We start from the raw sequence: 16802 nt of genomic DNA, 5'->3' as shown, positions 1-16802 counted from the left end.
TACCCATCGTTCTTCTTAATGCCGAAGAACAGGAGTTGATGCTCCCAATACAGTTCAATACCATATAAGCCTAGGAGCTCTTTTGAAGATATTAGTTTGCTCATTAATAAATCTGTTAAGAATATCAATTTGGTTTCATTTGAATAAAATTCACCATGACATTTGAAGGACCCTGCAGGAGTTGCTTCTAAAATTCTTTCAGCAGAAATTCCTTTTGGGATTCCCATTTTTGAGAATTCCTCCAGCACTTGCTTCTGGGATTTCTCCAATAATTTCCTTTAGGATTCCATTTAAGATTTCCACCTTTTTGTATTCCTTTAGGGGTTCCTTCAGAGATCCCTCCAAAAACTCCTTCTGGAGTTTCTTCTTAGTTTCCACCAAAAGTTCCTTCTGAGATTTCTCCGAGAGTTTTTTTTTTCTAAGGTTTTTCTAAGAGTTTATCCATGGTTTCCTTCGGGAGTTCTTTCAAGGTTTTCTTCTCATCTGTTCCACCAGCAGTTTCTTTGGACATCTCTTCAGGGATTTTAACCGGAATTTATTTTGAAATTCCATCTGAACTTCTTTCTGCGTTTCCTAAAGAAGTCTTTTTCGGGATTCCTCCAGAAGTTCCTTCTTAGTTTCCATCATGGATTCACTCAGATATTCATTCCGAGATCTCTGCAGGAAACCCCTCCGGCATTCTTTCAAAACCCTTCCAGGAGTTGCTTCTGGGATTCCTCCAGGATTTCTTTTTCGTATTCCTTCAGAAATTCCTTCCTGGATTCTTTTGGGATTCTTCGAGGAATTCCTTCTAGGATTTATCCAGGGTTTTTTTTTTCCAGGGCTCCTCCAGGAACTTTTTTTGCTAGCTCTATTCACTCCTTCTGGAATTCCTCCAAGATTTTCTTTCTTAGATTTCACCAGGAGTTTTTTCTGCATTCCTCCTAGGATTTCTTCGATAATTTCTTCCGTGTTTTCTTCAGAAATTGAACCAGGAGTTTCTTATGAGACTCTACAATGCTCTTTCTGAAATTCTTCCAGGTGTTTATTAAAGATTTCTCCAAAAGTTCCATCTAGAATTGCTCCAGGAACTCCACACGGGATTTCTCTATGATTTCCTTTAAAAATTCCTCCAGGGACCAGGAGTTTCATCTGATATTCTTCTGGGAATTCCTTTTGAGATTCCTCCAAATTCTTTTGGGATGTTTTCAGAAGCTTTTTCTGGGATTTCCATAAGGAATTTCTGTGAAAATGTTATCCTTCTCCTGTTGGAGAAACCTATAAAGAACACCATGAGGAATTACTCACAAAGCTGCTGGAGGAGCTACTAAAGAAATTGTTGGAGGAATTGTTCTAGGAAGTCCTATAGAAACTATATAAGGAACTCCTAGAATAATGCCATAATGCCAAAAATTTTTCCTTTGCAACCTTAGCAGCGTGCAGTGCTCTATAGCAAGCAGCAAACTATTGGACGTGAGAAGCATTTGACTTTGAAATTGATTTTTACACACATTATTCTTTCATTATATTCATTATTCTTTACGCAGGATCTTAAAACAATTTTCTCAGATATAGTTGTTGCGTCCGATAGCCGTATGTCTTATAAAAGGAAGCCAGCATTTATGTCCATTATTTGTTATTTACATTGATGTGATGGAAAAAATAGATCCTTTATATATATTTTTTTAATTTACTGGATAATGATACTTAATGCAAGTAAAAATTTTAGTAATTACGAAATACTTTTATTCAATGAGCTTAGTAGAAAGCTACGTAGCATATCATAAACCCCTACCCCCCTATCGTCACACTTCGTCACAAAATCATAAACACCCCCCTCCCCCCCAAAAAGCTACGTCATTTATGGACGACCCCTTAAAGCTTATAAAATAACCTTCTCAAAAATATTCTTTCGAAAACTTTCCACGGGTTCGGGCATAGATGTCCGGCTTTTTTTACGAATTTTCTCAACTGTAGAAAATTTTGTGGAAAACTTTTTCCAATTCATATTGTTTACCTGATAACTGAGAACATTTGCTTTCATTTTCTAAAAAAAAATCTTTCTACGATGCTTCGTTCCTGAGTTATGATTTTTCAAAGTAAGTAGTGTCAGGGGAAAACAAAAAAAAATCCACTTGAGTTTTCCGGGAAAATAGGCGGCCCTGAATTTTTCTCATTTTTTTTGTTCATATATCCATGAGCCCTGCCTGTGGAAAAAAACTTCATTGAAATCTGAGACACTTCGGCCCAATTTGTACGATAATAAAAAAAATGCCCAGGTGCTATATTACCAAGAAAATAAAAATAAAATCATTACAGAAACTTTCTGGAGAAAACTTTTCGTAAAAATGACAAATAGAATACTTCCCATTCTGAGAACAACATTTTTTCACGCGACTCGAGACGTAGACAGACACATTGAATGCCATTCTTGACGCAGCACCGACATTGTTGACCCGAATCAAAACATACCACCCTTTAAGCTTGAGTAAGAGTAGCCTTGAACAAAACAATAGAATTTCCAACAATGACAAGCACCCGTCTCGACAAAAGTGTTGATATGAAGATTGCAGTATCATCTCTCTCATCACCATCTCTCATGATGTCGTCCTTGCCATGCACTGTCATCATGCACTGACGCTCGTACCCTTTATCGTTGGAAAACAACACATGTTTTGTACTCAGATACCCTCAAGGTCAAGTGTTTTTCGTTATTTATTTTGCACATGTTGAGCGTTGCTTTTCTATTACTGGTTGTTGTTGATATAACCCTTAAATATTACGCAAGGTGGGGCACAGCTAGCTTTTTCACGGCACACTCTGCATTTATGTTCTGCGCACTAACGCACCTCAACACATTGTGTATGTCAACGATGTTTGGTAAAACTTTTGAAACTTTAAGTGTAAAGCTCACGCGGTAGAGACGGTCAGGAATGGAATCGCTTAATAGGTAGTTGATGGCTATGCTATGCACGGCTTCATACCCCATCGCATAACCTATTACACAACATTCGTTTTTATTTTCTCAGCTATTGAAAAAAATCAGAAAAAGGATGAAAATGCATAAGTTGTGGAAATTTCAGTATTGTGATTTACAAATATTGTTTTGTTACTGTTAACACTGTAATTGTTCTTCAAATAAGACAATAAAATCAACGAAAATGAAGAAAGTTTTTAATATATCATGTTTCCCCCACCTGACCCTTACCATAGAATGTATAAAAAAAACCAAACTGTAGCAACAACCGGATTGCAAACATTCCTGAATGTCTCCGCATGTAATAATGCTAATTTCCATACGACATAAAACGCTAACCGGTTTCCGGCTGGCCATCGCAGGCCGTGCAATCAGCCTAATAACACACCACTCGAGCATTCACTAACGATTACATTGTAACAATTTCCCACAAAACAGCCAACGGTCGTCATCCATTCAGCGTACGGAGGCCATTCCGATAACTTTGCTTTGTTTTTAGTGAAATTTATGGAAGCATCCCCCGTCGTCGTCGTCGTTGACCTGAAAATTCCATGCATTCTCTGCAATCGACCGAATCCAGGCCTCGTTCACCACTGCAGCAAGCAGCGCAGTCCCATCACTAAACTACGACCGCATCTGGAGTAGAGGTCTCCACTGCGGTCGTTCATTACCCCTGCATGCAGGCAATAAAGCAGGTTCCAGGTTTTTATTTATTTGCCATAAAATTTGAATTATTTGAACTCTGAGCTAATCTGATTAGGAACCGCCGGTGCCACCGCCGCCGCGCGTACACAGACACGTTAACTCTGTCACTCTTGCTCCGTGACTCATGCCATGTAGCCCGGCTAGATTCTTGGTACATACCGAAAACCATTGCTCATAATTTGTCATTTCGTGTTGTACCAACCTACTTGGCGGCGCACAGGAGTTACCTACCATTCATTGTGACCGGGTTTATAACAAACGATTCGTGGCAATGTGATTTGGCATGATGAATGTCATTTGCGTTTTTTTTTCGTGCGGTGCTCGTTGTTCTCTTTGTTCATCCTCTCCCGGGAACGACGGACCATATGATTGCACCACACGGAAGGTTTGCGTTTTGGTACCAGCAGTTTCGTTTTTGTTTGACGAATGGTGAAACCCAGTTAGCTGTTTTTGTATGGAAAGCAACTTGTACCGCCGTGATTGATGCGAAAATAAGTTTAAGGGTTGTTTTCTGCTAAGAGCTTGGTCTCACGCACTACTAGCTGTAGTGTCGCTAAATGTGTGGTGTCTAAGAAAAGAATTTCTTAAATTAACGGATAATAGTTTCAGATATTTCTACTAAACATCAACATACCTATTTTTAGATGTTTTGGTGGTTGGAGAGGCGTTGTACCTACTCCTGCGGCTTGAAGGGTGGCATCGAGCTTACCCTCGTCTGGCAACGGTGTCTCAAGATTTTGAGCGTATGCGGTGGTGATATCCGGTTGTTTCAATTGCTGTTGGTTGTACCGTATTTAGCGGTCGCCGGTACCGTACATTGCTGATGACGGAACATTTTGGGCGCTTTGACAATTACCAGGTAGTGGTAGTCGATGTTAGCGCCACAACCGGGCTCATCATCAAGAGTGAAGAGTCTAAGTACTGCTGTAGATTGTTACTGGCGCCTGTTAACCCAACTATCTACCCTCAGGATCAACCACCTTCCTTTGGGCCAATTGTCCCATGCGCGTTGCCATTTGACCATGGAGGTCAACCTGGCAGTCCTGTGTATGCCTCTTGTGCCGCGCATTTCGACGGACTCTCTGTCCTCCCCGATAAGGATACCGATAGGAACCCATACCCATACGCAACCCTCAAGCACATTAGCCTAAGTGCTTTCCAGCTGACCATGGTAATTGTCGGTATTTGGAGCCGTGCCCCAAGCCGGACCGGAATTCCTTAGTATGGACGAGGTGACACTAGCCAGAAGCTTGCGCTTACTGGCGTATACCACAGAGCTATTGGATACCATCCGGGACAGTGCCACTATAGCTGTGAAGATTTTTTTGTAGGCGTAGGTAACGTGGCTACCGAAGGTAAGCTTAACGTGGATCATCACGCCCAAGTATTTGACAGAGTGCTTCGACGTAATAGTGCAATCACCTACACTGATCACCGCCTGTTGCTCCGATTTCCGGTTGCTCACAACCATCACCTATGTTTTATGGTGTGCCAACTCCAGTTTCCATGACCTCATCCAAGCCTCCAAAACCTAGACTTCGATGATCCCCTCCAACTTTTCGGGAGATTGCTCTTAGAAGTCAGTACACCTCTCGTCTTGGCCATAACGAACTTGTAGGCATCACCCCACGGGTTCGCATTGGCACTCTGATAGAGACCCTCAAAGCAAGCCTTTTTGCTTGCTTTTATCAGCGGTGAGCACCACCCGCCGTTCGTGCTCGCTGCATCCGCCGCCTAGCCCCAGAGTAGTTTATTAAGGGTACCAAGACAGACGTGTTTGGTCAGGTATGCGTGAGTTATTTTTCGTTAGCTTCACCCGAAAAGACCCGAAGCTGAGCCGAAATTTCTTATGGCAGATCCAATCAGCTGTTCTTGGTATTTTTTCAAATCTTGAAACATCACAGAAAAGTAGCAAATACCGTTGATATTTGCTACCAGATCGCATCAGATGGATGCCTGTTAGTCATTGCCTCATGATTTCCTGCTTTATTTTCACTTTTGGAGGAGTTTTGTGTTTTATGGTGCAGCGCGCCGGACCACGCATTTGCTCACCCTTAATGTACCTCCCTGGCCTAGCCCGTAGGCAGGCGCGGCGCAGGTCCGCAATCGCATCGGTTCACCAGTAAGCCGGTGGCCTCCCATTTTTAGGGTGGACTCGCCTAGGCATGATCACTAGCGTAAATAGGGGGTGGCCAGGGAGGCCTGCCCCCTCCAGAATAATCCATTTCGAAAAAAATCTTTTAATTCACACTCTTAGAAAAAATCATGTAAATTTAAGTTCACTTGGATGCACATAAAAGGAGCGGCACGTTTGACACAAATTTACGTCTTCTATCACAAAGAAAGTCGAGCTAGCAATCGCTAGAACCGAAGCGAGAGATAAAACATATGTAAGCAAAATAATGAACGGAATTCGAACTCTGGTCCGCTGATTGAGAGGCACGTACCTGCTGAATCACCGAGTTGTGAGACAAACGATAAATGTAAAACTGTTTCTACCTATCTGGTCAGATAGGTTTGTTGACATTTTGTACAATCAACTCGAACTTACATGATGGATGTAAAATTGAGTCAAATTTGCCATTCAGTCATGAAATGTTTACGTACGTTGATGGTTTACGTCACGTGTAAATTCCTTTTTTTTTTCCTAGAACTCTGAGAGTGATTCCTCTAGAATAATTTAAATTATTACACCAGAATCTCAAGAGAATCTTCCCATAATCACGCCAAGGATTTTCCCTGATATCTAAGAGGGAATCTTCCAGAATTCAGAATTTCTGGGAGTAACTGCAGAAACCAGAATGCTGGGAAGGATTTCTTGCAAACCCTAAAAGGAATCCAGAATCATGAGACAAATTCCCCAGAATCTTGAGAGAAATTACCCCAGAATCCTGACGGGGATTACCCCAGAAAACCGAATTTTAGAATTATAGTACTGCTCAATGATAAGAAGAGAGCTCTATAAATTTTTAATCAGATCCTCCATAAACACTTTTGAGCTATTCTGATTTCTGTAAATGCTCAGATTATCTAATTTCAGCATATTTTTTTAGAAAAATAAAAAAATAATTCGGTGGAAACTACCGAGTTTTTTTTTAATTTTAACTGCTGCACTTGGCATGCAAATCTAACAGAAAATACAAACTGCAAGCAACAACTTCATCATATAAACCACCCCCTCCCCCAGAAAAATCCAAAATTTTACCAGAAATTTAAACATTCTGATTTACAACTAATCTATTTCAGAACGTCGACAGTAGTGTGGATATTAAATATATTAAGGACTAAGACTTATAATACAAAAGTTTGAAAATAATGAAAGAGAAACCTCATTTTAGTAAAAAGCTGTGCTGATTTTCTAAAAGAGTACCGTCAAGGCACCATTCACCGTGGATCTAAGAGGATTCGGGGCAAATAAGGGCTGTCATTTGACACCAGTCTTATAAACATTGTTGGTGCCGCTTTTAATTGCCTTCATTCATCAATATGGGACACGGTGAATGGAGACCATTGATTTTTAGGGTACCCATTTACCGTGCCTTTTTGTTTCAATGAAAAAGTACGAGTTATCGTACTTTCTTGTTAAACTTACTTCGGTAATGCAAAATACATACCTGATATGTGAATTTAATTGCTTCTTGGTGGAATACATTTAGTTTATCGCTTAAATTACCTTAGCGCAGTTTTCGTTTTTTTCACTATGAATACAGTGAACGAGCAGAAACCCGCTTCATATAAACACACTTTAGTGTCAAAATGAAACTTTTAAATGTATCTAATGAGCGTTTTGACATGGTAACAATAGATTAGTGGTGTATTGGTGAAATTGAAGGGAAATTGTCATTTCATTCAATCATAATATGAAAATAATGAAAAAATATTCGAAGGCACACGGTGAATGGAGCCCCAACGGTGAATGGCGCCTTGACGGTATTTGTAAATTGAAAAAGGGCTAACAATATCATTTGATATAGGGTAATGTCTTAAATTTATCTCAATATCGATCAAGCCTTTGCGACCCACTAAAAATCAGCCCGCGACCCACCAGTGGGTCACGACCCATAGTTTGAGAAACGCTGACTTAGTGATATTCCCTCAGAATTTTTAAAGGATCTTTTAAAAGGATACTGAGAAGGAAGCCACTAGAATCCTGTATAGGATCCCCCCCAGAATTCTGAGAGGAATTTCGCCACAATTCTGAGAATGTCGAGTATGTTGAGAAAGTTTTCCTCAGAATTCCGAGTGGGATCCTAAGATCTTCCAGAATTCTTAGTGAAATCAACCCAGATCATCCAGAAATTTCTTAGAATGCTCCCTTGGTAGTGAACTCTGGTAGGGAATACCCCAAAATCATGAAAATCCTTAGAATTCAGAGATTCCGTAGAGTTCTATTAGGTATTGCTGTGTGCGTTCAAGATGCAAACGGTGCCCAAATGCGCTTCAAACGCGGTTACACATGTTACCAAAGGCAACGTAGCAACCATAGTCAATATCACCGCCAACCTAGGATTCGAAAGCTCCCACTGACATCGGGTTACTTGTTAGAAAATCTTACCGCATTTGGTGCTCCCGCATTTGATATTTGCATTTTGAATGCACACAGCAATATTCCCATATAATACTTCTGAGAAAAATTCCCCCAGATTTTTTAAAAGAACTCTTCCATATTTCTGAGGATTCCTCTAAAAGTCTGTGAGAGATTCCATCATAATGCTGAAATTTATTATCCTGACAGACCTTATTCCAGAAAAGAGAGAAAGACTCTTCCAATAGGAAATCTCCCTGAATTCTATTGAGGATTTCCCTAGAATCCTGGAAGAGATAACTCCAGTTTTCGGAGATGTAGCCTCTCAGAATATTTAGAGGAATTCTTCCAGAATCCTGAAGGATTTCCTCAGATTTCCGAGATGGATTCTCCCTGAATCATGTGATAGATTGTCCCAGAATCCTGTGATGGATTGCCTCGGAATCTGGAGGGAAGTTTTTTCTCGGGATTCTCCCAGAATACTTATACTGATATCCCCAGATCTCCCAAGCGGATTTATCCAAGAATCCTGAGAGGAATTCTCCTACAGTATTGAAAGACATCCCATTAGAATCCTGAAAGAGATTGCCCCAGAACCCTGAGAGGGATCCTAAATCCCCTCTTAGGATCCATTATTTCGCATTATTAACCCTCAAAAGCCCTAGACGAACCACTTTTTTTCAATCGGCTACTACTCAAAGATCATACAATCAAGAAATTTGAAACCAATTTTAAATTGAATGCGGTTAGTTGGTCTTCCAATATCTGGGTGTGGCATCCCCCCTGACCCCTCCCCCCTTTCTGGGTATTGAGAAATGCCTTGCCACGAGGGTATTTTTCGGCAATTTTATTGAATATCACACATATTATCATTCTGAAATTTGTATTGTAAAATGTGTTTGGCCATAAAATGATCGCTCTGTGCTATGGGCATGCCACCGCTATGGAACCAGTTCCGGACGTTCAGGTTTCCGGACATAATCTCCGGAGGAACCTGATACATACTGTATACCAAGGTTCGCATTTATAATCCTTTTTTGTGGCTTCAAATATTGAATTTAGAAGTATGATGTCTTGGAAGAGTTTGTTCTATATACTTAATAGTTTATTTTAAAATTTTCACCTAGATGATTAATCCACCTAAAAGTGCGATAGGAATTCACTTTTCTCAAAAATAAAGATAGAGTATTGGTGTCTTCTACAAAGTTGCAGAAAAGGGTATTATTGGAAAGTTTGCCGAACAAACTATTACCTTATTTGCTCAACTTTAAGAGTTATGTGTCATTGTTTGTGGACGACCCCTTGTAACAGGTTTTCGGATATAACTTTTTCTATGGATTTTTAGGATTCTTCGAGTGTTCTACAAAGTTGTTCTTTGTGATGGAATACACCTCGTTCTGCTTTTTTCTTCGTACTAGATTAACGCTCCAAGTGGAACAGCGACTGCATCTCAACTGGGGTGAAATCCTAAAAAGCCATCCTGAAGTATGCTTGGAGAAATTCCTATGATTTTTGCAGAAATTATTGCTGGAATACCTCACTCAATTACAGTCACTACTTACTTACTACTTTCGGTCCTGGGCACCCGCTAGATCCGGCTTATTTTTCTTATGTCTAGAATAGAAGTGAGAGCAAGTTCCATCTCTTCCATGATTCTCGTTGTTGTTTGTTCCTGAAGAACGAGTAAAAAAGGAACATCTGGCCACGCTAGTGGTTACAACTGTGATTCTTTCGAAAAAAAATCTCGTTTTGATTTCCTTGGGGATTTATATAACGATTCTTTCAGAAATATTCTTACAAATTTTCCAGCTGGGAAGCAACTTGAAATTCCTTTAGGAAACATTCCTGGAGAAATTCTAGTTGGAGTTTCTGCTGGTAGGTACTCTTAGAAAAAAAAATCTTAAGGAATCCATTAAGAAATCTATAAATGAATCGCAAGCAGAATTTCTATAGAATACCTTGGAGCCCTTGAAGGTATCACAGAAGTAATATGTATAAAAATATGTTTAAAACTCCTTAGGAAAATTGCAAGAGGAATGTCTTCAGAAAAACCTGATGAGCTTCTCTAAGCGATTCCTGCGGGGATTGCTGAAGAAATAGCTTCAAGGGCTCCTTCAGGAATTTTTCCGGGATACATTCAGATTTTGCTCTCAAAAATCCTACAAGAATGTCCGCTGGGATTCCTGCAGAAATTTTCATTGCGACATTTCTCCATGGACCCTCCCAGAAACTCCTGTGCTTCTTTCAGAGGTTTTGACCAAGAATTCTTCCAGAAATTGCTCTTGAGATTCTTCCATAAATTTCTGCAAGGACTCACACAAGAATTGAGAGGGGTTGTAAGCAAACGGGTGAAAGTGACAAAAATATACTTTCGAGTAAATGAGATTTGAGTAAATAAAGTTTTCCAATAATTTTTCCTCCCATGCAAAATGTATAAGGTTTCAAAATGGACCCAATTTTTATTGCAATTCATTGTAAAAATAATCTTGAAAAAGTTCCTAAAAGCTTAAAATTATAAGAAATTTTTGATATGCTCAGCTAAAAATCGACAATCGGTCACTTACAGGGGATGGCCAAAATGTTTGGGATAGACAATTTTTTTTCTTACACAAAAAAAATAACATGTTGTAACTTTTCATAGAGAGCTTTAAAAATCTCTAGTTTTGACTGTTTGTCAACCTATTATATGTACATCATTGGTACAAATTTGGGCTTGATTGATTAATTTTCTGCAAAGTTAGAACCGTTCGGGTAAAACACTATTATTTCGACATCTAATTTTTGAACTGTCATATCTCGGAAACCAGTGAACCGAATCGAATGAAATTTTCAACGTTTATCAACAATATATTGATACTTGATGCAACGTTTTGAAATGTAATATTTTCTCACGGCGAATTATGTTATACAGGGTTGAAATTTTTACCCATATACAGGAAAATCAGTCAAATTTACAATACCACACAAAAATTACTAAATGTGTTCTTCCTTTAATCTAAATAGGCTCTAATATATCTAATTAGCGATATCTTGAGAAAAAAAGTGAAAAATCTTTAAAAATGTACACTAAAATTTATTGACTTTAATGTAAAATATTTACATTTTTTCGAGAAAAAAACCAAAAAGTGTCTATCCATGATAATTTTTTTTCAAAGTTCAAAAAACGCCTATGATTTAATTGTTTATGAAGCTTTAATATATTGCTAATGTACGTTCAAAATTTCATTCAATTCGGTTCACTGGCTTCCGAGATATGATAGTTCAAAAATTAGTTATGTAAATAATAGTGTTTTACCCGAACGGTTCTAACTTTGCGAAAGATTTACCAATCGAGCCCAAATTTGTACCAATGATGCACATATAATAGGTTGACAAACAGTCAATATTTGAGATTTTTCGATGCACTCTATGAAAAGTTATAGCATGTTAAACTTTTTTGGGGGAGGAAAAAAGTTGCCTATCCCAAACATTTTGGACGCCCCCTGTACATTCCTTTGCACCTGGACTCCTCAATTCTTCTTGCACTACCAAGAGGAATTTCATGCTGGGACTCCTCCAGTAATTCCTGCTGTAATTTATTCATGGATTTCTCCAGAAATAGTAATTCCTACTGGGAATCCTCTTGAGAATATATTATGAACCACTGCTGGAATTGCTCCAGGACTTCTACTGGAGTTTTTCTAAACATTTCAGGTAGATACCCTCCTATTTTTTTTGCGGGATTCCAATGCAATATCTGCAGAGAATCCTCCAGTAATTCCTGCAGGACTGTAAAGAGCAATATTTATATTTATTGGAGATATTCCTTGGAAATCTCAGCAAGAAATCCCTATGAAATTCCAGAAGGTATTTTTGGAATCCCTGTTGTTAACTGGATGTATTGCAAGAGGAATTATTAGAGATATCCTCGGAGAAGAATTTCAAGGAGAAATTCCGGAGGGATCTTCAGAGGAATCCCAGCAGTCATCCCTACAAAAATTGCTGGAGAAATCTTTCTTCTTAGAATTCCTCCAGGAATGCCTGATGGGATTGTGCTAGAAGTTTCTGCCGGGATTCTTCCCTCGGCAAGGAATGTCCCTTTAAGAAACATTCTACAGTTTATTCAAATCCTCCCGGAATATTTCTATGAATTCTTGCTGTGATTCCTTCAGGAACTCCTACCAGGATTTCTCCTAGCATTTCTGTTGTGATTTCACAAGCACTTCCAGATGGTATTTTTGCTGTAAATGCTTTTAAGAATCCTGAAGGAATTGCTGAATAATTTCTGTCATTAATGGCTTGATGAATAGCAGAAAGACTTCCAAGAGGTTTCCCACAACGAATTCCTCGAGAAATCTGAATCAATTTCAACTTAATTTCCCAAAGGAATCTGAAAGAGATTTCCAATAAGAAAACGAAGATGAATTCCTGAAACAATCCCTAGATACATTCTTAGAAGAAGCGCAAAAGAAACTCTGAAGGATGTTACAGAAGAGAAGTTACAGTAGTCGTTGGTGGATGAATCCAGTCAATAATAATTCAATAAATCCCAACAAAAATGTCTAGAGGTAACTCCAGAAGAATTCTTTGATAAATTCCAAGAGGTATTACTAGAAGAACAACTTGAGGAATTCGTGGTTTTAACCAAGCAGGCATTTTGGGGAAATTTGAAGTGAAATTTGTAGAGGAATGTTTTGAAAACAAAAACCTGTAAAAATTACAAAAGGAACTTTTGTAGAAATTCCTGTGGACTGGGCATTCTAGAGTTTATTTTTTCGTAGATGAGGTCTTTAAGGAATTCTTGGAGAAATGCTCAGAAAAATGCAAAGAGAAACTTTTGGAGGAATCCTAGAAAAAATATTTTGAGAAATCCTTTTCAAATTCCTCCACAAATTAATAATGGAATTTCTCTCGAAATGCTTGCTGAGATTGCCCCAGAGGTTTCTCTAAAGATTCCTTTACATTTGCTGCATGTAATTCCTCCAAGGGTTCCTATAGAAATTCCTGATTTTTCCAGAAATTTTTCAAGAATACCTTTAGGAATTTCCCTAGTAACATCACCAGAAATTCTTGCTGTGATTTCTACATTTTTTTTTCAGGAATTCTTGCTGAAATTTCTCAAACAATTTCAGCTGGGATTTCTTCAGTATTTGCTCTTAGGAGTCCACCAAGAATTCCTGGTGCATTACCAGCAGGAATTGGTTGAGGAATTCCATCAAGACTTCCTGTTGTATTGAATTAATGCCAAAAAAGTTTCTGAAGAAATTTCAAGTGGATTTCTGGCATAAACTACTGGATAAATACTAAGAAAATTTTCTTTAGGGATCCTCGTAGAAATCGCTGAAAGAATCACAGCAGGAAAATAAACAAAGATGTCTAGCAAAATCACAACATTTTTTTTGTACGTAGGAATCTAAGCTGTAATTGCATGAGAGTTTACAGTAATAATTTTTAGAGGAGTATTATGATCATTAAAAAATAAAAAAAATAAAAAGAATTTCACCAAAAACTCCATTGAATCTTTTGTAAACTGAGTTGAGATGCAGGCACTGTACCACTTGGAGCGTTAATCCAGTACGAAGAAAAAAGCAGAATGAGGTGTATTCCATCACAAAGAACAACTTTGTAGAACACTCGAAGAATCCTACAAATCCATAGAAAAAGTTATATCCGAAAACCTGTTACAAGGGGTCGTCCACAAACAATGACACATAACTCTTAAAGTTGAGCAAATAAGGTAATAGTTTGTTCGGCAAACTTTCCAATAATACCCTTTTCTGCAACTTTGTAGAAGACACCAATACTCTATCTTTATTTTTGAGAAAAGTGAATTCCTATCGCACTTTTAGGTGGATTAATCATCTAGGTGAAAATTTTAAAATAAACTATTAAGTATATAGAACAAACTCTTCCAAGACATCATACTTCTAAATTCAATATTTGAAGCCACAAAAAAGGATTATAAATGCGAACCTTGGTATACAGTATGTAGCAGGTTCCTCCGGAGATTATGTCCGGAAACCTGAACGTCCGGAACTGGTTCCATAGCGGTGGCATGCCCATAGCACAGAGCGATCATTTTATGGCCAAACACATTTTACAATACAAATTTCAGAATGATAATATGTGTGATATTCAATAAAATTGCCGAAAAATACCCTCGTGGCAAGGCATTTCTCAATACCCAGAAAGGGGGGAGGGGTCAGGGGGGATGCCACACCCAGATATTGGAAGACCAACTAACCGCATTCAATTTAAAATTGGTTTCAAATTTTTTGATTGTATGATCTTTGAGTAGTAGCCGATTGAAAAAAAGTGGTTCGTCTAGGGCTTTTAAGGGTTAACAGAAATTCATCTAGAATCCTGAGAGGGAGTCTAAAAAAATGTTTGTAATCCAGAGATGGGCTGACCTGGAATCCTGAGAAGATTGCGCTGCCCATATTCGCATAGTTGATGTAAGCGCCTGGCTGGGATCCGACTGGCCGGCATTAGGTACTGCCGACCTTTGGGGTTGGTATTTTCCTAGTCTAGCGAGCACTGCCACACAGCTCCTCACCTGGCGGCTGTCTCACCCGCTTCTGCGAGTGCCTATCACAAGCAGTCGCATCCGCCACATCTTTAGGACTTCTTGCGAAAGGGAAGGTCTCCGTCTGGGGCTCCGCGCTGCTGCAGTCTTCACGGGTCTTACGTGATCCTGCTTGGCATCGTTCATCGACTTACGAAGTCGCAACAGGGCCGTTTTCAGGTCCTTACTTATGTGGGACTTCGTGGACGCAAATGTGATGATCTTGCCAAGTTACTGCTTAGGTACGTCGATCGCGGACAGTCCTTCTCGCTTTTGGTTGATGGCCCTCAGCAACCACGCACCGTCCAATATGTCCACCGGCAGACTGGCCGGGGAGTGGATCGAAGCTCCCACGATGGAGCTACGTGCGCAGTATCCCGCTCCTGCCTCTTCGCTACTCCTTGCTCCTTGCAAAGGGGTTAGCCTCCCCACTACCACCACCTCCTGATTGAATTGTTTGTTTTTAATTTGACTTCACAGTTAATCCCACGAGTTGCACGGGCAAAGAGGTCCACCTCGCCAGAGCCCTGCATTAACGCACGCGGTAAGGGACGAAATACTGTGGGGGTGAAAAGGGGGTGGCTGGTTGCCGTTCCCTCTACCTCTCAACTCTCGATCACATTGTTGTTGTTGTTGTTCATTGATTTGGTAGTAATTTCTCTTGAGTCCCCCTTAGAGTCACTATCCCTCACTGCAAATGAAGTAGTTGTCAATGATCCTGGTGGTTATCCATGCAAACAGGAAGGCCACCCGAGGGTTGGCCCAGGCCCTTGGGACTGTCACCCGACCTTACTAGGAGGATATAATGCCACACCGAGAAAAAATTCTACTCAATGACTGAGTTGGCCTTACTCAGAAATCGAAAAGTCCTTTGTTTTCTTACTCAGTTTCGGCTAAAAGTAGGACAACCCATTGGCTATGGGTTGTTCCACTTTTAACGGAAACTGAGTGAGAAAACAAAGGATTTTTCGATTTCTGAGTAAGACCAACTCAACCACTGAGTAGTAATTTTTCCCTGTGCATCGGTACCAGCTCACTTGTGCATAGTTACATAAGCGTGTACCATCTCAGTTACCAGTTACAAAGCCAACTAGAGCTACTTTCTAACATGTATGGAGGCATAAAAAATAAATAAAATATGCTTTTTTCCTATAGCTATAGAGACGCTCATTTTGTTTACCGCAAGAGCTGGTTACTCAGTGATTAACTTGGAGTAATATAGATGACACCACTGCAACAGACAAACACACGTAACTTTTAAAGAAAAATCATCATCAATTTTTGCCTTGTGTCTTTTTTGTGAGCACACTGCCACCTGTTAGTGCGACGAGCTTGGTGGTTCAATGGCTACCGCTTCCCGAGCAGGAATGAATAACTGCCACATAACTGGAGCATACCAAAGTCAGGTATCATACCAAGACAAGGTATTGGTCGGTTGTCCAGGTTTTGAAAATAACTTATTTTGGTATTTTGTAGGTATTGGTACAATACCTCAACGAGTTATTGATTTGATGTTGAGGACTGATTGAGGTATTATTCAATTATGAAAAAATCGCCATTTGTATGGAAAAATCTCCGGTTATTATTTAGGTATTGCCATACCTGATGTCATTATTCACGCGTTATGCACAGAAAACACACCAGTTATTATTTTAGGTATTTTACCTCTTATGCAGGGCTACTTAATACCTCATTCAGGTTGTAGGTATTCGGTTTTCCATACCTGAGTTAGTTATTTTTCAGCTATTTTCTCCTGCTCGGGTTCTGATTCATATGCAGAAGGTCCTGGGTTCAATCCCTGGCTCGTCCCTCTCCTCCTACTTTGTAACTTTCTATCAACTCTCTCTCTCTCCTACATATACATCTCATGTATATGCGTATGTTCATAGCGATCGCTAGAACCAGAAACGGATTTGAAAAAAAAAGCCGTTTCCCTTCCTTCCAACTATCACCACAGCACTGTGTCAATCTATCATATAACGCCTACAAGTTATGCAACCAAGCGAACTTCACAGACATCTTCACACAATCTATATCACTTTACGCCTGGCATCCATGGACCAATGCATGCA

At 39.5% G+C, this 16802-nt stretch overlaps 1 protein-coding gene across 2 annotated transcripts in view; it reads left to right on the top strand.

The window, feature by feature from the left end:
- Window positions 1–16802, top strand: part of LOC109622846 (glutamate receptor 1) — a 634036-nt gene that overhangs the window by 614463 nt on the left and 2771 nt on the right. The gene's annotated exons all lie outside the window — the stretch shown is intronic.

The sequence above is a fragment of the Aedes albopictus genome, chromosome 2, assembly GCF_035046485.1.
Source record: "Aedes albopictus strain Foshan chromosome 2, AalbF5, whole genome shotgun sequence".
NCBI classification, from domain to species: Eukaryota; Metazoa; Arthropoda; class Insecta; order Diptera; family Culicidae; genus Aedes; species Aedes albopictus.
The sequence above is the reverse complement of the archived record's forward strand: the minus strand, read 5'-3'. Positions and strand labels throughout refer to the sequence as shown.